Consider the following 24,709-nt stretch of genomic DNA (forward strand, 5'->3'; position numbering starts at 1 on the left):
ACACAGCACTGTAAATCAACTATACTTTGATAAAATAAATTTAAAAATAATAAACTTTTTAAAAATTGAGCATTTTTTAAAAAACAAAAAACACTACTTGCTGTAAGAGAGAAGGACTAGGTAGAGGGTGTGGTATAAGGACACCTGGGTCTCATCCCAGGGGTGCTATGGGCTAGTGGTATGACCATTGTAAAGTACACCTCGGAACCTAATTCTGAAATAGGTTCAGAATGAATGGCCTTCCAACTGTGATGTGACTCCAAGACTTTTCTCTTCCGTACACAGACAGAGGTCGTTTCAAGGAAATCAGTTTCAGATCCTCACCTTGCGCCTGAAAGGACTGTTTTTTTGTTTTGTTTTGTTTTGTTTTTTTTGTGGTACATAGACCTCTCACTGTTGCGGCCTCTCCCGTTGCGGAGCACAGGCTCCGGACGCACAGGCCTATCGGCCATGGCTCACGGGCCCAGCCGCTCCGCGGCACGTGGGATCTTCCCGGACCGGGGCACGAACCCGTGTCCCCTGCATCAGTAGGCGGACTCCCAACCACTGCGCCACCAGGGAAGCCCGAAAGGACTGTTTTATACAATTACTCTGCCTGAAAACACACGTTGTCCAGGTGTTTATGGGTTCTCCTCCTACCTTTCCTCTAATAATCACTGCCCACATCAAAAAATTTTTAAAAAGCACACCTTTCACTCATCCCAAATCTTCCTGCATTGCATTGTAAAACCCGAAATTGTCCTGAGAAGTCAAAACATCTGAAGCCCCAAACACAAGGAGATTCCTAAATACTGGTGTTGGGAAAGCAAATGACTTTAACGGTTGACTTTTTTTTTTTTGCCGCACCGTGTGGCGTGCAGGATCTTAGTTCCCCGACCAGGAATCAAACCCGTGCCCCCTGAAGTGGAAGCGTGGATTCTTAACCACTGGACTGCCAGGGAAGTCCTAATGGTTGATTACTCTTTTTGCAAGTCAGCTGGCTCCTAATTCTTTGCCATCGATGTAAACGAAGTAGGACATGTTAGCTAATAGGGCATTAATAATAGCTCCTGGTAATATATCATTATATAATTTCTGATGTAAAACTTGGAAGGAGTCCAGGAGATTAATAGTGCTATAACAAAATATTCTTCTTTCCCATCTGCTTATTTATTTGAATAAGGTTTCTCAGAACTTACATTTATAAAAAAGTAGGCATAGAATTGATGCTAAACTCTGCCTCATCCTAGCAATAAATAATATTCAAACATGCATACATAAATAATTGAAAGAGCAGTTCAACTCATCTAATTAAGAAATGTGTTTCTAATAACATTTTACTTTTCATAATTACTTTTTGTAATCAAAATTTGTCATATATTTATTTTTTATCCTATGTATAATAATAATAACTCAATCTAGAAGAAATGTTAAATATTTTGAGCTTGTTATCACAACAAAAACTTGACAAATTTACATGTATATATATATATTTTTTGTTATATAAAAGTTTGATGGGTCTATCCACAGAAGACTTTCAGACATGAAAATATAGGACATTGAGAGGGGGAGAAGGAGTAGAATGAGAATACAGATTTAAGGAAGAAAAATGAACATTATAGTATTTTCTACTATTTTTTTTTTTTTTTTGGTCATGCCATGCAGCATGTAGGATTTTAGTTCCCTGACCAGGGACTGAACCCGTGCCCCCAGCATTGGGAGTGTGGAGTCTTAACCTCTGGACCACCAGGGAAGTCCCTATTTTCTACTATTAAAGAAGGGTTCATTAATGTACTTCTAAAAGGGATAAAACAGGAATAAAATTGATTTGGTATTTTGCTTCCAATTAATACAGTTGGCTTTTTAAAATCTCAGTTTACACTACGTCAGTAATGACATCATTTGCAAATATTTAAACTTATGATTTAAAAAAATAATAACTTGAAAATGTATGAGGGTGTCAACTCTCTTGTTTTGTTTTTAAGTTATTTGGGGAGCCAATACAGCAAGAAAGTTTGAAAGCTGCTGTATTGCGGATCTGAGTCCCACACAAACTCTAAAGAATCTGGCTCTACTATTTTGAAACTTCTAGTCAAAGAAATGTACACTTTCTAGTCAAAGAAAGTACACAGAAATGTGTACTTTCTAAAATGTACCATTTCAGAAAATTATCCTATTAGCAAAATTAGTGCTCCTAACACTTTCTATGCCATCACGCTTAATTAAAATGGGTCTTATGAAAAATCAACATTCATAAATTCCAAGAACAAATTCGAGAGACTGATATTAAATCCCATGTTACATTTAAATTGCTATTAAATGTAACATTCATTCACTCATTCATTCAACAAATTGTTGAGCCCCTCTCCTAGGCCAAACCTGTGGGAGGCTCTGGGAGCACAGCCTCAGTAAAACAGTCAGGGGGTAGTGCCAGCTCACCTGGCAGTGGGGGAAGGCCATCTGGACACAGGCAGACACAGAACTAAGCTAAGTTCCGGTTGTGGCTAGTGCTGAGGAAAATGAGAACCAAGGGAAGTGATAACAAGTAATTGAGGAGTGGAGTTGAGGGGCATTGACTCTGATCTAATGCAGCTTAAGTTTCAGAGCTCTTCATCTGCTCAGGCCCAGTTCAAGACCCCCAGAGGGACTGTGATGCCAGGCTAGTGTGAAGAGACGCACGCACACACACACCACACACATGCACATACCACACGCCCCGAAACAAAAACGCTTGAAATGCCCTAAAGTCTTAGGGCCCACATATGAAAAAAAAACCTAATAGAGATTTCTTCAATTTTGACAGCAATCCTAAAACTTTACATGGCACTACCAATAATGAGTAGTGAAAGCAAAGAACAACTTTTCTGTACTATCAATCATAAAAACACATCTCAATCAATGTATTCTACCGAAGACTGAATTATCTTTTTATCCACTGTCTAGAAAATATCACACCATCGCTGTCTTATAAAGAGGTGACCAAAGAGTATATATACAAAATGGCAGGGTAAAAACACATTATGTCAGGCAGTTAATTAATAAAAGTATGTGCTCTTTTTCAGGCTTTTCTGATGGCTGGGGTGTCAGCTTTTTTTGTTTTGTCCTTTGTTGTGATTTTTTTTCTAAGTAAGTGTTTATTTTTGTATGAATTTTTATATTCAGAATTTTGTATTCTCTTTCTCAAATTCAGGGCTAACAGAACCTGTCCGGTCCCTGGGTGGAGGAGCTACTTTAGATGGAAGGATCTGGAAAGTCCTGTTTGAGTTGCTGGCAGTGGAGCAGAAACCTGAATGAGGATGGCATTCCAGGAAGAAATAACAAGTGACAAGGCTTTGGAGGGAGACGATCTTGCCTTCTTGAGAAGCCCGACATGGCTGAGCAGAAAGGTGGGCGGCAACCAGCTCCTTCAGGGCCTTGGAGGCTCAGGAAGAATATTGATTCATTCTAAATGCAACCAATGACCATCTGATTCATATTTAAACCCAGCAGCATCAATGTAAAAATATGTAGACTATTTAAAATAGTCTAAAGCCCTAACATATTGGGTTGGCCAAAAAGTTCATTTGGGTTTTTCCAAATATTACAGAAAAACACGGATGAACTTTTTGGCCAACCCAATATATATATTAAAACATCTTCCCATCCATAAAAGATAGAAATCATTACCTTCTGTGTGAAAAGCTACTGCCCCTTAGTGGTAAAAGAAGAAAAATATTCAGCATAACACAATTTCTAGGCTAAAGTAAAACAAAAATTCATCGGTGGTGATACATTTTTTTTCACTAAACAATAAACCAAAATACCCAATTTTTATAAAATACGAATTCTAAGGCCACAGAGTTAACATGTAATTTTCAAGTAAACCTGAGAATACTAAGCTCACAAACTAATTACTAATGAGGAACACACATAGGGAGAGCTCTTTACAATGGGCTTTAGTGTCTTTTTTATATTATTATTGAAACAGAAAGTCACAAAAATTATAATCATCCTCATCAGTTCACTCAGTCCCATGTAATTAATAATTTTTTTTCATTTTGATCTTTTGTTAGCACTTTTACGAATTCATCAGTTTTCCATTAGAGTTCTGAAAATGCTTATTCATTCAGTTCAGCAGTATAGTCAGTTACCAGAAAGCTGTACTTGTCAGAGTCTTTTCCATGAATTCCTTGAAGATGAAACCCTTTTATAGAAACATTTTTGTGAAAGTATCAGAGTACACCCAGAACTGTCTGTAAATGACAAAAGACTTAAAAATGACCACGGTTAAAGATTTGATGAAAGTTCATAATAATGCAATTGACAAGGAAATTTAGTTATTTCTGAGATATACATTTTAAAGTAACAACTAGAATTATGACTTATAACATTATACCAGAACATATAAGATTTTTAGAAATTTCATGTAATGTCTTCTTGATTGTTACTTCCTTCCTTCCCTCCTTCATCTCTACATGTTACCTTCCCCACTTCCTCCCTCCCCCACCTTCATTCCTTCCATACTTCTCTTCTTCCTTCCACAAGTGTGTATGAGCACCTGCTTAATACTATGCATGTGTACAGAGGTAACCAAGACGGACATTAACTTGAGGCTTAGAAAGGAAAACAGACATCAAACAAATAATGTATTAATTGCAATTGCAGTGTTTACTACTGAAAGAGAAGTTTCTGACGCCATGAGAGCTTCTACCAGGGTACTCCATTAGGCTGGGGAGGTAGCAAAGGTCACCTTGATGAAGTGACCTTGAAGTTGATGGCTCAAGAACCACCAGGAATTAGGGAGGTAAAGGTGGAGGGGAGGAGTGTTCCAGGCAGAGCATCTGCAAAGGCCATGAGATGGGAAGGAGAATTTTGTTTGAGGAACTGAAAGAAGACCAAGCCACGAGGGAGAGGGGCTGCAGATGACGCAGGGGAAGGAGATCGGGGTCCTGTGACGAAGCACCTTGCAGGCCATGAGAAGGATTTGGACTTAATCCTAATGGCAATGGGAAAATGGTGAAGGGTTAAATAAGTGAGTCAAAGGGGACTTTTTGTGTTGTGAGGGACAGAAACCATAGTTCCCTGTTACCTATCCACCCAGTTCCCGGAACCAGAGGCAGCCAATATTCCATTCAGGAATAGCTATGCATACACATGCAAATATGTCTGTTTATATTATCATCACTTAAATAATTTATGGTTGCATACTGCATACACCACCTTGAATCTTGTTTTTCTAACTTAACAATATATCTTAGCAATCATCCCCTATCAGCAGATACAGAGCTGCCTCATTCTTTTTTTCCTCTGGACTAGATTATCTGTTGCATGCATGTACCCTTATTTATTTAACTAGTTACCTACTGGTGGACATTTAGGTCCTTTCAAGGCTTTTGCTACTGCAAACAAGACCACAGTGAATGTTCCTACCTGTATCATTGCCACCTGTGGGAGAATATCTGTCAGATAAATTCCTAGAAGTAGAATTCCTAGATCAAAGAGTATGTTCATTTGGAATTTTGATAGGTATTGCTGAAATGCCTTCCCCAAAAGCAGTATTAGTATACACAACTAACAAAGTGTTGATCCTACGTACACAACATATACAAAGATAGGGCAGGTGAAAAAGTGGTATCTCCATAGAGTTTTAATTTGTACTTCTTTTATTAAGAGTGAGCTTGGGCATCTTTTGATCTGATTAAGAGCTAGTGCTTGTGATGAATTAAAAATTGTCTTATTAGGCAGAGAGCCAAACAAGGCCTAGAGCTAAAAATGATATTCATTCATTCAACAGTTTTTGAAAAACAATTCTGCACTAGACACACTCATACCATAGGCACTGATAAATCTAAGATGGGTGAGACTTGGTCCTGACCCCGGTGAGCCCAAGTCTAATGAGGGATGTGGAAACATACAATTAAATATAATATGCTATTTTTAAAAAAGAGGAAGGAACACAAAAACATGGGATCACACAGAAGAGCAGCTAATGCTTCTATGCCAACCACTCATATGTATTTTCTTAGAATACTTAAGTTTTTTTTTTTTTTTTTTTTTGCGGTACGCGGGGCTCTCACTGTTGCAGCCTCTCCCGTTGCGGAGCACAGGCTCCGGACACGCAGGCTCAGCGGCCATGGCTCACGGGCCCAGCCGCTCTGCGGCATGTGGGATCTTTCCAGACCCGGGCACGAACCCATGTCCCCTACATCGGCAGGTGGACTCTCAACCACTGTGCCACCAGGGAAGCCCGTGAATGCTTAAGTTTTAAAAGGCAGAGAGTTGGGGGTGAGGAGCAGGTAATTAATTCTTTTTCATTTTTTTAACGCCCTGGATTTCTTTTAAAACTCGGCCCTGTGCATTAGCAAAAATATCCATAATTGTTTTCATAGAATTGGGATTTTTTTTTTAGTGTTTAAACTAAAAATATGTCTGAGATTATGGTTAAGATCCCCTCCATGGAAATGTAGTGTGAGTGACACAAAGGGGGAAAAAGGTGTCTCAGCACACTATGACTTCATTTTAAATTCCAAGTCCACAATCAATTTTACATAGAGGCCCCCTGTTCAACCCAATGTCCCCACCCACCATGCGCCCACCCAGGTTCAATATAGATGTGTTCTAACGGATCACTTTTGTCTTCAAGGAACTTTTTGGATGAAAACCAATATTCTGTCATTAGTTTTATCCTTATTAAAAGTACTTTGAAATCTGTTTCTTCCTTCTGGTCTTTACTTAATAGTAAATTAGGTACTTAGTGATACTCAGGACAAAATAGGGCTGGGGACAAGACAGGCTCTCTCTCAGCTTCCAAATGGCACAGCAGAGTAGCAGAGGATAAAGATGCTGGCAGAAAGAGTGGTTAATACGCTTTCGCCCCACCCTTGGCTTCTCTAAGTTACAGAGAGAAGGCGCTGAGGAGTTAAAGGCGCCGGAGCAAGAGGGCACCTGTTGGGACAAAACAATACAGTGCTTGGGGACAATCAGTCCTTCCCAGTGCTGGGCTGGGCACTTGGTTCACAGGGGAAAGGGCAGGTGCAGGTGGACGCTGTACCTGACTCTGCCCATCTTGGACCTGCACCTAAGTCTAGCTGTGAGGTCAAGGCCTCCCTGAGTGTGTACTTCTCTTACCTATGGGCTTTGTACACGCGTCCCCAGAAAATGTACAATACTATAAGGCCTTCCTCCCAGGACTAACCAAACCTTTGAAAAAGCCAAGCATATACTCCTAAGTACACCTTCTTTTCCTGTGAAAGCTACCTTAACCATACCTCCATCAGTACCTTCTTCCCAAATCATCACGAAAATTCTAGAAAGTTTGTTTCTTATAGACAAGTCTTGGGTAAAACTGATACTCATATCAGGATGCATCCTTGTCAATGGAAGAAGCCCTTTTCCCATAATATACGAATGACAGGTTTTACTCATATTATTCTTATAATTTCCTAAGAGCTTTCATTCCATTACTTCAATCTTCTCTAGCAACAGTGTGTGCTTGGTACTATCAACCCCATATTACAGATATGGAATCATTTTTCCTTCCCAGCAATCCATAGTGTATGAAAACAAGTAGAAACGTGGAGCTGGAAAATCTCCTGTATCTCCCACTTCATTCATTCATTTAACAAATATTTACCAAATGCAACGTGTCAGGCACTGTTCTACAGACAGAAACTATAGAGGTAAAAATTCATGATCTCTACTTCCCTTTAAGAGGTTAATACCTAGGAAATGGAGATAAATATTAAGTAACTGCAATAAAATGTCAGTCTTGCTGGGGTACAATGGACCCCAAAGAAAGGAGAAGTCAGTTCCCTGTGTGGAGTAGGGAGGGAAAGTTTTGTAGAGGAAAGGATTCCAACTGTTTTGAAAGAAGAATAGTGATGATGGAATGGGGAGAGGGCATTTCAGGAAGAGACAGAATGGAAGTAAAATAATAAAAGTAAGTAAAACAATCAAGACTTCCCCGGTGGTCCAGTGGTTAAGACTCCGCATTTCTACTGCAGGCGACATGGCTTCGATCCCTGGTGGGGAGCTAAGATCCCACATGCCCTGTGGCACAGCAAAAAAAAAAAGTAAGTAAAGTAATAAAAGGATACATAAAGCACCTCTGCTATATAACACTTTATAAAGGTAAAATCATTATTCATTTATTCATTAGCAAATATTTATGCTGGCCTTAATATATGCCAGACCGTATACTAGGCACTGAGAATAGAAAGGTGAACAAGGCAAAATTTTTGCCTTCAAGCTTTAAAGAAGTAGAAAGATATAAAGGATAGAATTTCATAGAGTGATACATGTGATGAAGAATACAAACCAGAATAAGGAGGTAAGTGGTAGTGGTATGTCTGAAGAGGTGACACAGAAACAGAGACCTGCATGAAGACAACACGTGGAGAGCTGAGGAAAGAGCATTTCCAGCAGTAGGAACAGAAGTACAAAGGCCCTGAGGCAGAAATTAACTTGGTGAGTTTGAGGACCAGCAAGGGGGCCAGTGTGGCTGGACAGGGTAAATGAGGAGGGAAAGATAAGTAGGTGTAGGTAGAAGCTTATATAAGGAGCTTAGTTTAGTTTTTTTTTTTTTTAATATCTTTATTGGAGTGTAATTGCTTTACAAATGGTCTGTTAGTTTCTGCTTTATAACAAAGTGAATCAGCTATAAGGAGCTTAGCTTTTATTCTAGGTACAATGAATAGTCACTGGAAGGTTTTAAGCAGGGAAGGATATGACACACTTAGGTGTTTTTTTGTTTTTGTTTTTGTTTTTTTGCGGTACGTGGGCCTCTCACTCTTGTGGCCTCTCCCGTTGAGGAGCACAGGCTTCGGACGCGCAGGCTCAGCGGCCATGGCTCACGGGCCCAGCCGCTCCGTAGCATGTGGGATCTTCCCGGACCAGGGCATGAACCCGTGTCCCCTGCATCGGCAGGCGGATTCTCAACCACTGCGCCACCAGGGAAGCCAGGTTTTAAAAAAATTATTCTGACTAGCTTTGCAATGAATGCTCTAGAGGGAGCAGCAGTGAGGGCCATTATAGGTACAGTAGGGACCTTGTATGAAACCATGAAACAGATTGAAAACTGAATTGTCTTCCTTTCCTACCTTAATTTCCTGCACTGCCCAACTAGTTTAATCATTACATCTCTATCAGTCAGGATCTGGCCAGAAAAATAGAACTTATATACTAGGTAGTTCAACTGAGGGAAACTGGTTACAAAGAGGTCAAAAAAGCTGAAAGAGAAAACGGAGGAAAGTGAGGCAAACTTGAGAGAGATTAGAGCTGCGGGAAACCTCCATCATCCTTAGGGCTCAAACAATACAGAAGAGGAGATATTAGGGAGCCCAAGAGCCAACCAAGGCCTCCACATGGGAGTTGGAACCTTGGACCGTGGCAGGAGCTAAACCTACAGAGGAGACTCAGCCACTGTTGCCGATGCCATGGGGACAGGGAGAGAGGGGAGAAACAGCTTGGCTTCTCTCCTTCTCCCACCTCGCATTTGACTGTGTCCAACCAGAAGCCAGGAGGCAAGGGAGCCAGGAATTGTAGTTTAATGGGGGTCAGCTCCCTGGGATGCCAAGCAAGGAAGGGCAGGGAAGTGGTCTAGGAGCAAGTCTGAGCACTACATGGCCGGCCCACAGCCAAGGAGCTGATAGTCCCGGAATTCTGGAAACAGTCACTCAGTCCTTACGACCTGTCAATTCATCTCCCAAAGCCTCTCTTCTGTATCCCAAAGCCACTGACCCAGTTCAAGGCCTTACCGCCTCTCACTTGGATGACAGAAGTGGCTTTATAACGTGTTTCCCTGGGTCCACTCTCTCCCACTCCAAAATGCCCTCCATGTGGTATAGATCTACAGATCTCAGTTGTAAACAGAGCTGATGTTGTCCCAGTCTTGACCCACAGCTGAAATCCAGTTCCCAGAGGGCAGCCTCAGAGCCTTTGACAGTCTGAGTCCAGCATACCTTCCCCCCACGTCTTCCTACAAACACACTGTGTTTTAGCTACAAAAGGAGAACTTGAGACTTCCCAAACGTGACATGTTCTTTCATGCTCATATTCCTTGCTTACACTAGTTCAAATTCTCTTTTTGAAATCCTTTCTTCCTCCTGGAATCCTTTAAATCCTAAAAGCCACCTCCTAAATGAAAACTTGTTCAGCAATACCAGATAAAATGAGTCAGTTCCCTGTGTTGTATTTCAATAGCAAGTTGTTCGTACTGCTTATAGAGTTCACTTATCATGTTTATACTGGTGATGAAGAAAACGCTTCACATTGCATTCTAATTTATTTTAGCAGTATCAGTGATCTCCTTGATCAGGGATCCACCCCCTCTTTTTGTAAAAAAGTTGTATTGGCACACAGCCATGTTTTTATTGTACTTGGCATACTTTGACTTATTGTCTGTGGCTGCCTTGGCACTACATCACTGGAGTTGAGTAGTGTGACAGAGACTGGATAGGCCCCAAACCTAAGATACTTACTGTCTGATCCTTTACAGAAAAAGTTTGCCAACTCCTGTCCTTGATGTTTCCTTAAAGGGATTCCTAGACCTTAACCCAATACTTGGCACATAGTAGGTGCTCTGTAAGTGTTAATCGAATTGTCTAGAAAGATAACAAATACGTAAGCTCAAGGATAAGAGAATACTACTGAGCCATAAAAAAGAATGAAATAATGACATGTGCAGCAACATGGATGGACCTAGAGATGACCATACTAAGTGAAGTAAGTCAGAAAGAGAAACACAAACACCATATATCACTTATATGTGGAATCTAAAATATGACACAAATGAACCTATCTATGAAACAGAAACAGACTCACAGACATAGAGAGCAGACTTGTGGTTGCCAAGGGGGAGGAAGGTGGTGGAGGGATGGACTGGGAGTTTGGGATTAGCAGTTGCAAACTATTATATAGAGAATGGATAAACAACAAGGTCCTAATATATATCACAGGGAACTATATTCAATGTCCTGTAATACGACATAATGGAAAATAATTTTTGAAAAAGAATAAGAGAAAAAGCCAGAAACAAAAAGAAAACCTTATTTAAGAATAATGACACAAAAGCCAAGGGGAAAAGGGAACCTATCTTCATGTACATAAAGGACTTACATTTTCCCCAGCTTTATTGAGATGTTATTGACGTATAAGATTGTGTCAGTTTAAGGTGTACAATGTGATAAGTTGATACATGTATATATTGCAAAATGTTTACCACAATAGGGTTAGTTAACACACCTTTCATCTTACATAACTACAATTTTGTTGTTGTTATGGTGAGAACATTTAAAATCTACTGTTTTAGAACTTTCAAGAGAAATGCTTCTGGATGATTTTGAAACAAAAGAACACAAGGGAGTGATTTTCTAGCTGCGGGTAAAGAAGTTTGGTTTGGCCTAAGAAAGAACGTATTGAAAAAGGAAAAACTTGTGAAACTTTGTGCTTCAGTAGAATAGAATATCCAGAATATTGGAAAATTAGGGCAAGCATCCTATGTTGGGTCTGACCTAAACTGCGTTAGGCTTATGTCTTTGAGAGAACCTCTAGCTCATGAGTCTATGATTAAAGGAATGCATTTCTATGGTACAATCCTGGGAGTTCCCCGGTACAGGTGCAAGGAGGAGACGGGTAAGCCCTTCACTGACAGTACTAAAGGTCTCATTGTCTTTCTTTTGAATGTTTAAATAAGTAATCCGAAATTACATTAACAAAATATTTTGCATGAACTTAAAAATAACTCAACTGAGCACACTCAAAGTCTTTGTGGTTGTTTTGCACACTGAAATTAATTATGCCTACATGCAAAATTGACTGGTGAAAGATTTTACTGTTGTGTAACATATATAGGAAAATGTGGCCTTGTGTTCTATGTGGTATTGTTGAGGGCAGCATATGAATTTATTAAAACTTAGAAAATAATTCCTAATCACCATTATAATCAAGAATTCAAAGCATCCAACATCAAAAATAGAATTCTGGAGGAATATATCTATAGGCAGATCCTTCACAGTGAAGGGAAACTCTATCCACTGAAGGAAAAAGTATTAAAATACAATTAATAATGGGGGGGGTGTTCTGCTCCATATATGACAAACAAATGGCTCTCCTTTATAGATAAATAGCTTATGCATAGATTTTTAAAATTGTCATTGCTGTTAATAGATGTTTTTAACTACTATAAGTAATAATTTTCATTTATTGCTGATGGGATTGCAAAATGGCACAGCCACTTTGGAGGACAGTTTAACAGTTTCTTACAAAACTAAGCCTACTCTTGAGGTGGGGAGGGATAAATAAGAGTTTGGGATTAAAATATACATACTACTATATATAAAATAGATAACCAGCAAAGACCTACTATATAGCACAGGGAACTATACTCAATGTCTTATAATAACCTATAAGGGAAAAAAATCTGGAAAAGAATATATATATATGTGTGTGTGTGTGTGTGTGTGTGTATATATATATATATATATATATATATCTGAATCACCTTGCTGTACACCTGAAACTAACACAACATTGTAACTCAACTATATTTCAATAAAAAATTTTTTTAAAAAGAAGGGAAAAAAAACTAAATCTACTCTTAACCATGTGATCCAACAGTCACGCACCATGGTATTTCCCAAATTAGTTGAAAATTATGTCCACACAAAAACCTATACACGAACATTTGCAGGTTTATTCATAATTGCCAAAATTTGGAAATAGCCAAGATGTTCTTCAGTAGGTGAATAAGTAAACAAAGCATGGCACATCCATATGATTGAATGTTGTTCAACCATAAAAAGAAATGAGCTCTCAAGCTATGAAAAGACAGAGGAACCTTAAATGCATATTGCTAAGTCAAAGAAACCAGTCGGAAAAGACAATCTGCTAGATGATTCCAACTGTGTGTCATCATGGAAAAGGCAAAACTACAGAGAAAATAAAAAGATGAGTGGTTGCCAGAGGTTATGGGGGAGGGAGAGATGAATAAATGTACACAGAGGATTTTTTAGGGCAGTGAAACTATTCTGTATGATACTGTAATGGTGGATACATGTAGTACCTTCGTCAAAATCCATGGAGTGTACAAAGCAAAGAGTGAACCTACTATAGACTTTAGCCAATAATAATGTGTCAATATTGGCTCATCAATTGTAACAAATGTACCATAGGAATGCAAGATATTAATAATAGAGGAAACTGAGGGGACAGTAGATAGAGGTGGTGTATGGGAAATCTCTGTACTTTTTGCTCAAATTTTCTGTAAATGTAAAACTGGTCTTAAAAATTGTCTATTAATTTTTAAAGTCCTATAAAATTAGAAAAATAGGTTAAGAATTAGATTATTCAAATAAAAGTATCAATATAAGTGGCTGATAAACATAAAAATCTTGAATGCTATTAGTATTACAAATGATGCAAATACACACACACACAAAAAGGGGGGGCGGGAGAGTTCCCTGGTGCCCTAGTGGTTAGGATTCGGTGCTTTCACTGCAGAGGCCCGGGTTCGACCCTAGTTGGAGAACTGAGATCTCTCAAGCCACGTGGCATGGCCAAAAAAAACAAAAAAAAAGATGCAAATACAAATGACTGTGAAAAACCATTTCTCCTATTAACTTTACAAAAGTATCTTAAGTACAATGAGAGCTGTACTTTTGTACATAGTTGGTAGAGATGAAAATTCATGACAGCCTTTCTGGAAATCAATTTGCCAAGAATCTCAAGCATGTTTATTTTCCTTGACTCAACAGTTCTACCCTAGGAATCTAAAAGTATGTGTGTGTAATTTTATAATAATGAAAAATCAGAACAACAAAGAAATGATTAAATAAATTGCTGGACACTCATATGACATGAGTCATCATATTTTATTGCACAGCCAATAAAATTGTGATTTTGAAGAATATTTAATAATGGAAAAATGTCCAACCCAATACTTCTAAATGGGAATTCCTCACTGATTATTCTATGTTGTTTAAAAGTTAAACTAATGCCAATAAGTGGAGCAATAAAGCTTTCATAAGTTTTAATAAGTGGATCAATAAAGTTTTGTAACATGCCTTTTTCATCTAATAATATATATGATGGGATTCCTTCCATGAAAGGATGCATGCATATAGATTATCTACATCTACCTTTCACCGTTTCAAAATAGTTGCATAGTATTTCATTGTGTGGAAGTACTTCAAGCTTCGTAAATCACTTTTTATTCACAGTATTCCATTGAATGGATGTAGCAGTAAAATAGTATCATAGAAAACACTTTTCAGGGAGCTGCTGGTTGATTTTGTGTATGTCAGTCTGTCCATCTGTATGCATGCAAGATTTTTTAGAAGCATATATGCCAAAATGTTAACAATAATAGTGGGATTAGGGAGAACTTAAAAGTTTTTCCTTATACTCAGTTGTATTTCCCCAGCTATTCTACAAAAATATATATAAGGAAAAATTTTAATGAGGTTTCTCTGCCTAGTCGACTAAAAAAATTGCAGGCATTAAATATCAGCTTTAGCATCAAGATCATTAGTAAGGTGCTCTGTTGGGGCAGCTCCACTTGGCAGACTCATCCCTTTCCTGGGCTTTGCTAAGCCTGGCATCCTCCGGACTGTTCTTCCACTTGGGATGTCCCCTCCTCACCCCCCATTCTGCTTCTCTAAACCCCGTCCCTCCTTCAAAGCCCAACTCACCTCCTACTTCCTCCAGGCAGCCTGTTGGGATTATTCTAGCCTTATGTGTGTCCTGTTTCCTGGTTTCTTTTCTCTTCATTCCAACCTACCATAAGCACACCGAGGATGAAACTCTTTCTTTTGTTTGTTTGTTTGTTTTTTTGCGGTACGCGGGCCTCTCACGTTGCGGAGCACAGGCTCCGGACGCGCAGGTTCAGCGGCCATAGCTCACGGGCCTAGCACGGCATGTGGGATCTCCCCAGACCGGGGCACGAACCCGTGTCCCCTGCATCGGCAGGCGGACTCTCAACCATTGAGCCACCAGGGAAGCCCCAAGGATGAAACTCTTGATCCTACCTATTTGTACCCTTCACAGTGCCTAGTATTGGATTGGACATGTAGTAGACATAATAAATACCCGTTTGTTCTTAAATAAGATAATAAAAGTGAAAACACCCAGCACAATGCCTACCACATTGTAGATAACTGAAAAATGTTTGTTGTACCTGAAAGGATAATTTCTCAACTCAAAATTAACAAATCAAGGAAGGAATATTCAACCACTCAGTGGCAGATAAGGCAAGAGCAAGAACCCTAAGGAAGAGCCACAGCCCTCCCACCTATGATGGCTATCAAAGCATATATTTTGCGAATTCCCTGGTGGTCCAGTGGTGAGGACACTGCTTTCACTGCTGGGGCCTGGGTTCAATCCCTCGTTGGGGAACTAAGAACTCACAAGCCTCTCAGCACCACCAAAAAAATAAATTAATTAAAATAAATAAACATATAAATAAAGCTTATGTTTTGAAGGAATGTGAACATGTAGACATAGAGTGAAAATAAACACTTTCAACTCACTAGCAGCCAGTAGGGACGTTTTAGATTAATTCAGTCTTCACACAAAAAACATCTTCAAACTACCTTAGATTGAAAGGACATCTTTGATCATTTTAATCAGTTTGTTTGCCAACACAGTGTTTAATCTGCTCTGTAGACATCTGCATTTTACCTGTCCTTCTCTCCATATGCGCTAACTGCCTCCCAAGAAGATAGCTAAAAGTTGCTTTTTTCATAGAGATTTAAAAAATATCTTTCACATCTTTTTGGTTAAATTTTCAACAAACCCAGCAGGATCCACCTATGTGGCATATTTTAGGGACATTTCTGCCCAATTCATAAGTTTGCCCACCTGCTCTAAAACCAGAAAGACTTTGCTCAGGAATCAAAGTAATTTATTCTGTACTTAGACAAGGCTTAAAAGACACGTCCCCAGAGAAAAGCAAAGCATTTACTTAAATCCACTTGAAAATATTCTCTTCCCAGGTGCTCTCATCTGTACTCAATTTCTTCATTACTATCCATACAGAAATAACACAAATTTATATCTCCAGTCCAAGCTTCTGTCTCCTCAGGCTTCAAACCTGCTTATACAGCTGGCACGTTTGCCCTCTTGGGATTCTCAAAGGTGCCCAAGCTTAATGAATTCATGCTCTCACCATTCCCCATACCCACCAATACTCCTAACCTGGTTTCCTTCCTTGATTCTTACCTCAATGAACTTGTCATCCAGTGGAACCAACCTGAAAGCCGGAAGTCATCCATGACACCTCCACTGCCTCACCTCCATGCCCAAACCATCCCCCAATTCTGTCAAAATTGTCTGTTCCCTACATCTTCTTCACCTTCTTTAGTCAAGCTTTGTCTATTTTAATAACCTCCTAACTAGTCTACTTGTAGCCCTTCTAACCCCAGTCAAACTTATTCACCATATTACAACAAAAGCAAAAATGTGATATAGACTGTATCCCTTGACCCTTCACTATCACAGAGCCTTTGTATATACTATTTTCTTGACTTGAATCACTCTTTCCTGCTTGATAACTCCAACTCCTTCACATTTCTGTTCAAGCATCATTTTACATGGAAGCTTCTCTTAGCTTTCATGACCAAATCCAATCCCCTGTCTCCTAGCGCTTTATACATCTCCTTCACAGCACTCCTCAAGTTGTTATGTCACATTTACTTGTTTACTATATTGTGTCCCTCACCAGTCTAAGCCATAAAGACATGAATTTGTCTAATTTTCTCGCCCTATTATGTTCAAACACCTAGCATAGTGTCAGGTACGTAGTAGTTTCTCATGAATATTCACTGGGTAAATAAATGCGTAAACTAAAATATAAATAACCAACATCAAATCCCTTCCCAAAAAATATGTTTTTATGACAGATACCAACCAAAAGTAGAATAAAGCATTTCCCTGAACGAAAGAACAAATGAAAAAAAAATGAGTGGCACATAATAGGTACACAATTTTGTAAAAATTCACCTACTCTAAAACTCTCATAGAGCCAATACCTACATTCTGTTCCTTTATGTATTTATGGCGAGCAGGACCAAAGCAATGCAATTTGCTTCCAGGATGGTAATAATGAAGTGTTTTTATCTGTCTGTTTCTGCTTCCTGAACACGCTCTGCTTTGTGTAAATTTACCGTGACTACACAAGACATATCAGGCCAAATGCAAGAAAGAGTTGCAAGGATTTCTGCTTTGCAAGTTGGGCAGAATGCCTGGAAGGGACGAAATTTAGGTCTTCCTGTTAAATGGATACCCAGCTGCCTAGTCTTAAGACTCAGATAAAGAATATCTACTAGAAAGAGAATCATCTCTAAATATGGGCCAGAGAATTCAAGATTTCAAGTTTAGCTTCCTCGATCTGTGAGTGAGACACTCAAAGGGACAGAAGACGAAGTGCCTCTGTGAGGTCAGTTAAGGACACATCCCAATAAGGAAAAGCTGTGGGGTTTATGATTGTTTCATAAAACAGTGTGAAGAGAATTGTTTGGCACTTGTTTGCACATGACAGACTCACAATAATTCATTTCTTTAAATATGAAGCCCCAAATCACCCCATCTAAAATTATGTTTCCTACTAACATTGCTTAGTAACTACACAGAGGAATGATCACTGGCCTGGAGGCAGCACCCACAGATCTCCTGAGATAATGACACACTCTTCCATTTACAAGAATCCTGCGCAAGACACTTGGGTTCTTGTCCCATTTCTCTGGCATTAATTAGCTCTGTGGCTCTCACACAGTCTCAGTTCTTCACGTATAAAATTAGAAGGTTGTATTTTTTAAGTTTTTAAAGTCCCTTCCAGTTCTAAATTCTTTGATTTGTGCCTGAATCTCTGCCAGTGGATAGGAGTATAAAGTCACCGACCTGGTCTTCGGAGTAGCGGGAGCATTGCAGAGGCTCCCTGCTCTTTGGAAGGGTTGGTTCATAGGAGGAATTTATACCACCGGGGCAAAGTGAAAAGACGAGAAATCTGTTCTTTCATCACAGGGACGTAAGCAACCTTCCAAGTTGGGCTGACTGAAGGGCTCAGGTGGGAGAAAGGAGCAGGCAGGGCAAAGCCGCCATGATGGTGAAGAGGCAGTTTTGCCCCCAGATGGCACTGGCCAGATCAGATGTCCCTTAATCACTACTCTGATCTCAGACGCCAGCCACTGGCCTCACAGCCCTCCCCTTCTGCAGCTGTGCCTCACAGGACTCAACCGAAGACTATCAAGACTTGTCATACCTGTCTCTTTCGCTTCTCTTTCGACCCGACGCAGCAGCTCGCGAGGGCGTGAGACATGTTTTCGCGAACTGACCGAGAAGCCGGAGGGCCCGAGCTCAGTGGAAAAGGCAAAAGCAGCGCTGTGGTCGCGCCCTCTTCCAGGACGTGCCGAAGCCGTCCCAGGAGCCGTGGGTAAAGCCCAGGACGCCATGGAAGCCGCCCGGCTGACGGAGAAGAACCTGCACCAGGCCCTGTGGGTCCGCAGGCCCTGGGTTCTGCCCGCGCAGACTCCACCTCTGGACTTCCTGGAGCCACTTCCGGGATGAGCAGGTGAAACTCATCAAGAAGATGGGCGACCGTCTGACCAACCTCCGCAGGCTGCTCGGCCCCCAGGCTGGGCTGGGCGAGTATCTCTTACAAAGGCTCAGCCTCAGGAAACCACTAGGAGCCCCTGGAGCCCAGCGGCCTGTGAGGAGCCCCTCTGGGGTCAGGGTTTCTGCCTGCAGCCACTGGGCAGCTTGTTAACCGCCGTGGAGCCCTCTCCGAGCCCTGGGCCAAAGGGAAACAATAAAGCTTTCTGCAGCAAAAAAAAAAAAAAAAAAAACATGGCCGGCAGGGACCTGCTGTGTAGCACAGGGTACTGTATTCAATATTTTGTGATAAATTATAATGGAAAAAATGTTTAAAGGAATATTTCTATCCAAAAAAGAATATATATGTATATATGCATATATATATATGTGTGTGTGTGTGTGTATCGGAGTCACTTTGCTGTACGACTGGAGCTAGCACAATATTGTGGATCGACTATACTTCAATAAAAAGGAAAAAAATTGGAACCAAAAAAAAAAAAAGACTTGTCATATTGTCATGTTTATTGAGCAGCCCTCCCTGCATTTAAAAAAAAAAAAAATGTATTCTCTCCAGTAGCCCTCTGGCAAGGGTTATGCCACAACAGAAGGTATCTGAGGCAAAGAGAAACAGCTATACAAGAAGGACTTTTTCAAAGCGGAGGCATAAATTCAAGCTACCTCAATCACTTTGTGTTCCTGTCCCGAGGAGAGAAGAGGGACATTCCTTGCCCCCAACCCCCAGATTGAGTCTTGTCCCATTCAAAGCTTTACCAGGGGCAGGAAGACCACTGTCAACTTCTAGGTCTATAGGAAAGTTTTGTTTTTTCAACTAACCTACCAGAAGAAAGTTCTAAGTTCAATTTCTTTTCTTTGTTTTATAGATGATAAATATACTGCGTTGCTTAGGATACATTTTTCGAAATGTTACCTAAAATAGTATATGTCAAAATAATTTTCAAATTTCATTCTTATAACTATACAATCTGAAATGTAGCAAGATGTTGTCAAAGTATAATTTGCTTAAGAATAATATTATAAATTGAGATTTGTTCTTAGCTGTACTATACATTTGTCACTTCTTGGCTAAATTTTTTTTAACCCTCTTCTGATTTATGTTTCTCAACTCCCTTCTGTTTTATTTGAATCAAAACGACTTTCATCTTAAGCAGATATGACAAAAGGAATTTTTCTGTTCTGAAAAGTCTACAATACAAGCTCATTCTTTTACTACCCAGTCCTGAAAACTTACCTTGAGTATTTTTAGCCTAAGCCAATCTTTCACTATTTACTTTATGTATGTAAATAACACATGTTCCTTTTAGAAATGCTACTTACATTCCAAAAAAGCAGTGATTCTGATTGCCCGCTGCTGTCATTCAAGTCTTAAGGGTTCTAATTCAAGTTCCTGGGTGACTGGAGACACCACCCTCATCCTATTGGATTCATTATGAATAACACAAGGATAATGACACTTGTAATTACTGACAGACAGCTTGCCACCCCCTTTGAAGTTCCCCAAAGCAAGATGCCCCAAATGTATGCTCATACTTGTTTGTAGTTGGTCAGATTGCAAAGCAAACCTTGGCTTACTCAAAACAAAATGACATTTTTTTTTCATTATTTAACTTGAGTTACAACGTTTCTAACTTAAACACAGAGTATAAATACTCATACACATAAATACATGAGCTGTTTGCCTGAAGGTGCCCTCATAAATAGTCAACCTGTAACAAATTCTGTTAGAATTATTACTAATGTTAAAATAGTCAAATCCCACTAAATAAAAATAGATTATTTTCCTTATAAAGCAAATACATTGTGTGTTTCAGTGCTGATGATTCAAAAATGATCATTTCAGATTGCTTATCTTAAGATTTTGGAGAATCTAACATCTAAAGTTCTGTCTGCTCTCTGGCTTTCTCATCACCGTTACATTACAGGTTAAATCTCATAATATTGTTTTGAAAGCTTTTGTCCACCTTCCTTCTGACTCCACATCCTATTTTTATATAGCAAATTTGTTGACAATTTGACACCCCAAAGTCTATGGCTATTTTCATCTGTCTCCATAGTAACTACACATTCAGCACAATGTAAAACATTAGACCAAAGATAAAAATATATAGCCAAGAAGAAATTGTTTTCAAAGTACTGACTCTCTAAGCCAGTCTAGTATGTTTGCTATGGATTCCATCATCAACATCTTTATAATGGAATTAACTGTGCTTTTTAAATCACCAATTTTGGAGAAATTATATGAAGCTGATATACAAAATTGTACATTCTCCTGAAGGATTGCTTAAGATGTAATGGTAAAGGCAAAGTAATTGCCTAGGCTATACTCCAAAGGGAAGGCAAATTATGAGGTCAGGTGTGGCTTCCCCACGACTTGAGCAAAACTATTTCTTCCATCAAGAAAGTAATTCCCCCTCCCAGCAAGAAACTCACTGCAACTCCCCTGAGTCACCTGCAAACTGTGTTGTTATAGATTGACATCAACTCACATCCACAGTCACAGTCCCATAATTTTTCAATGTAAACATTTAAAGCCATGATGATCTCATGGACCTGCACAGTCTTTTGATAGTTAAAGATGACAGACTCCATATGATATTTAACCAAGTGACAGCAACCCTGTAGCTGCCTACCTAGAAGGCTGACCACCACAGCACAATGACTTACATGTTTATATGTTGGTTTCCCCAGCACCTGTCATTATAATGTTCAGGTGTTGTAACACATCAAACTTTACAACACAAGAGACTGCCAGAGGCTTAACCAAACTACAAAGCCACGCTCTTGTTGGTGAATGATTCAGATAATTACAATGAAAATAACAACAAGGTTCATAAACTGAAACTAATAGTAAAGAAAACAAGTGAAGTTTTACTGCATGGAAAAAGAACATAAGATCCTGGCTTAGAATCGTACAATCCTATAGTTGGAAAGTGGCTTAGAGGTCATCTAGCTCAGCCACCCACCTGATGCAGAGATTTCTTCTACAACATTCTTAACAACGGGCCATTCAGCCTCTCCTTTTTCACGTCCAGAGCCCAAGAGTGCACTATTGCTACTGAGTCAGAATTTGCCTTGCTGAAACTTCCGCTCATTGATTCTGTTTTCTAGAGCTTTTAAATCAATTCTGCCACTCCCTATGCCAGTTAGTTGGCTTTTTAAAATCCATAATAATAAAAATAAAAGCAAACATTTATTGAGTATTAACTATGTGCCAGGCATTGTACCGGTATTTTATATGAACTAAATTATTTATTTAGAGATTATGAGTGTAAACTCTGGAGCCAGACTGTCTGAGTTAGAATTCTGGCTCTGCCATTTACTAGCTGTATGACATTAGAAAAGTCACTTAACCTCTCTCTGTACTTTGGCTCCTCAACTATAAAATAGGAATAATAATAATAATAATGCCTACATGATAGGGTTGTTATGAAAACTAAATGTTAATATACATAGTGTTTAGAACAGTGCCTAGTACATGATAAAGACTATAAAAATATTGTGCTACTCATTGTTATTATAATTTCTATTATAATCCCATTTTATAGATGAGCAGACAGGTTTAGTAAAGAGGTTAGGCAACTTAAGTAACAATTATCATTGTTAAATCACACCTGGAATCAATTCATTATCCACTGTTTTTGCTATTGCTTGTGTTTGTTATTCCATTTAGCTTTGCATAGTTTTAAATAGATTCAATTCTGGGAACTCTTTTCTGTTCTAAGAGTTTGGAACCAATAGTACGGCTTCTCCAAAAGAGGCAATTTTTTAAAAAAATTTATTTATTTTTGGCTGTGTTGGGTCTCCGTTGCTGCACACGGGCTTTCTCTAGTTGTGGCAATCAGGGGCTACTTTTCATTGCGGTGCGCGGGCTTCTCATTGCTGTGGCTTCTCTTGTGGAGCACGGGCTCTAGGCACGTGGGCTTCAGTAATTGTGGCTTGTGGGCTCAGTAGTTGTGGCTCGCGGGCTCTAGAGCACAGGCTCAGTAGTTGTGGTGCACGGGCTTAGTTGCTCTGAGGCATGTGGGATCTTCCCAGACCAGGGCTTGAACCCGTGTCCCCTGCATTGACAGGCAGGTTCTTAACCACTGTGCCACCAGGGAGGTCCCAAGAGGTACTTCTAATACTATATTCTCCCATGAAACAAAATCATCCAGTGTTAACTGAGAGATGGTAAAAGTGCTTTTGGAAAAGAATATTACAAAATGTATCGAGAATCATAAAAATTGTTCAGAAAGAATTTGATTCAATAATCCTACTCCTGGAAAGTTATTCCAGGGAAATAATTCAACAAAACAAGTAAGCTGCTTACTTCTGAATCTTTCTTATAGCATTACCAGCTCCATCCCCTGAAAAGATATTAGGAGTAAACATTAGGGGTATAGTTAGATAAATTATGATAAATAAACATGAAGGAAAATTATGTAGTTGATTAATCATTATAACAAATTAAAGCTTGGAAAGAAGTTTATGGCATAATATTAAATGGGAAGAAAAAAGTATTAAATGGGAAAAGAAGAACCCAAAATTGAGTTATAATTGAATTATCACTATTAAAATATGTACACTTGAATATAAAACTGGGAGAAAATAGCCCACAAATGAAAATAATTCTGTTAAAATGGTACAACCACTGGCTCTCTTCCAAAAAGAAAATTTTAAAAATATTTATACAATATAATAGTATACAGTCGTGAAAATTAACAAACTACATGTACCAATATGAATAAATCTTGAGAAAAAAGTTTTAGAAAGATACATATGACATAATTCCATTTGTACAAAGTTTTAAAAACTTATAAATGCCATACCATATATTATTTAAGTTTACAAACATACATACACATGTGGTAAAAGTTTAAATATTTGGATGGGAACAATAAACACCACATTTAGGCTAGTGATTACCTCTGAGGCTTGGGAGGGAAATGTGATTTCCCTTCCCTTGGGAGGGATTCACAGGGAGAGATTACTTCTTAAGCTGGTTGGAGAGTAAACTGGTTATTTAACAATATTATCTTCTACCAGTGGTTCTCGACTCACCTGAGGAGTTCATTAAAAATACAGTTGCCGGACTTCCGGGGTGGCACAGTGGTTAAGAATCCACCTGCCAATGCAGGAGACACAGGTTCAAGCCCTGGCCTGGGAAGATCCCACATGCCGGGGAGCAATTAAGCCCGTGGCCACAACTACTGAGCCTGCGCTCTAGAGCCCACGAGCCACAGCTAGTGAGCCCACGTGCCACAACTACTGAAGCCCACACGCCTAGAGCCTGTGCTCCACAACAAGAGAAGCCACAGCAATGAGAAGCCCATGCACTGCAATGAAGAGTAGCCCCCACTCGCCGCAAGTAGAGAAAGCCCGCATGCAGCAACAAAGACCCAACGCAGCCAAAAATGAATAAATAAATAAATTTATTTAAAAAAAAAAAAGGGGTTTCCAGGGCACCACCTTACAGATTCACATTCAGCTGGTTTAGAGTAAGGCCTGGGCCTCAGTAATTTGAAAAGCTCCCAGGTGATTCTAATGAGCACCCAGTTCTCTCCCACTCAACGAGAGATGAGAACTAATGTATTTTTTGTATAGCTAAAATAGTTAATAATGATTAAAACTGATCTTCAATGTTGATATGTTGTTCTAGCAATAAAAATATGAGATTTTAAAAATATGCATCTTGGACTCTGCTTGATTCATAAAATTAAAGAACCCTGCAGCTCTCCCAGCCCAGGTAACTGTGGGCACTCTGTTATCCACAGTACAAAGAACCCAGCATGTGCATTATGCAAGAATGGAAACCAAGCCCAAACAGATCAGGGAAACAGTACTGTTCAAATTGTCATGCCAGAGACAGACAACACAACTGAATACGACACCCCACAGTATTGTTTTCCCTGCAGAGCGAATTTCACAAGAGCTCCCTTGTAGAGGGCGACTTCTATGCCCGCGGCCTCCTCCTCCTCTGGGCCTCTCTCTGACTGTAATAAAGGAAAGAAGAGAAAGAAGCCAATCTGTTATGTCTCTGCAAGGCAGGCTTGTCAGATTTCCATGAGGCCAGGCCAGCGGGTACAGTGGCAGAATCACCCTGTGGGCCAACAAGGAAGATAACCAATTGCCTTCTAAGGCAGTCAGCCTGGAGGAGGGTCTTCAAGTC

Source organism: Mesoplodon bidens (genome assembly GCF_964165515.1).
Source record: "Mesoplodon bidens genome assembly, chromosome: 4".
NCBI lineage: Eukaryota > Metazoa > Chordata > Mammalia > Artiodactyla > Ziphiidae > Mesoplodon > Mesoplodon bidens.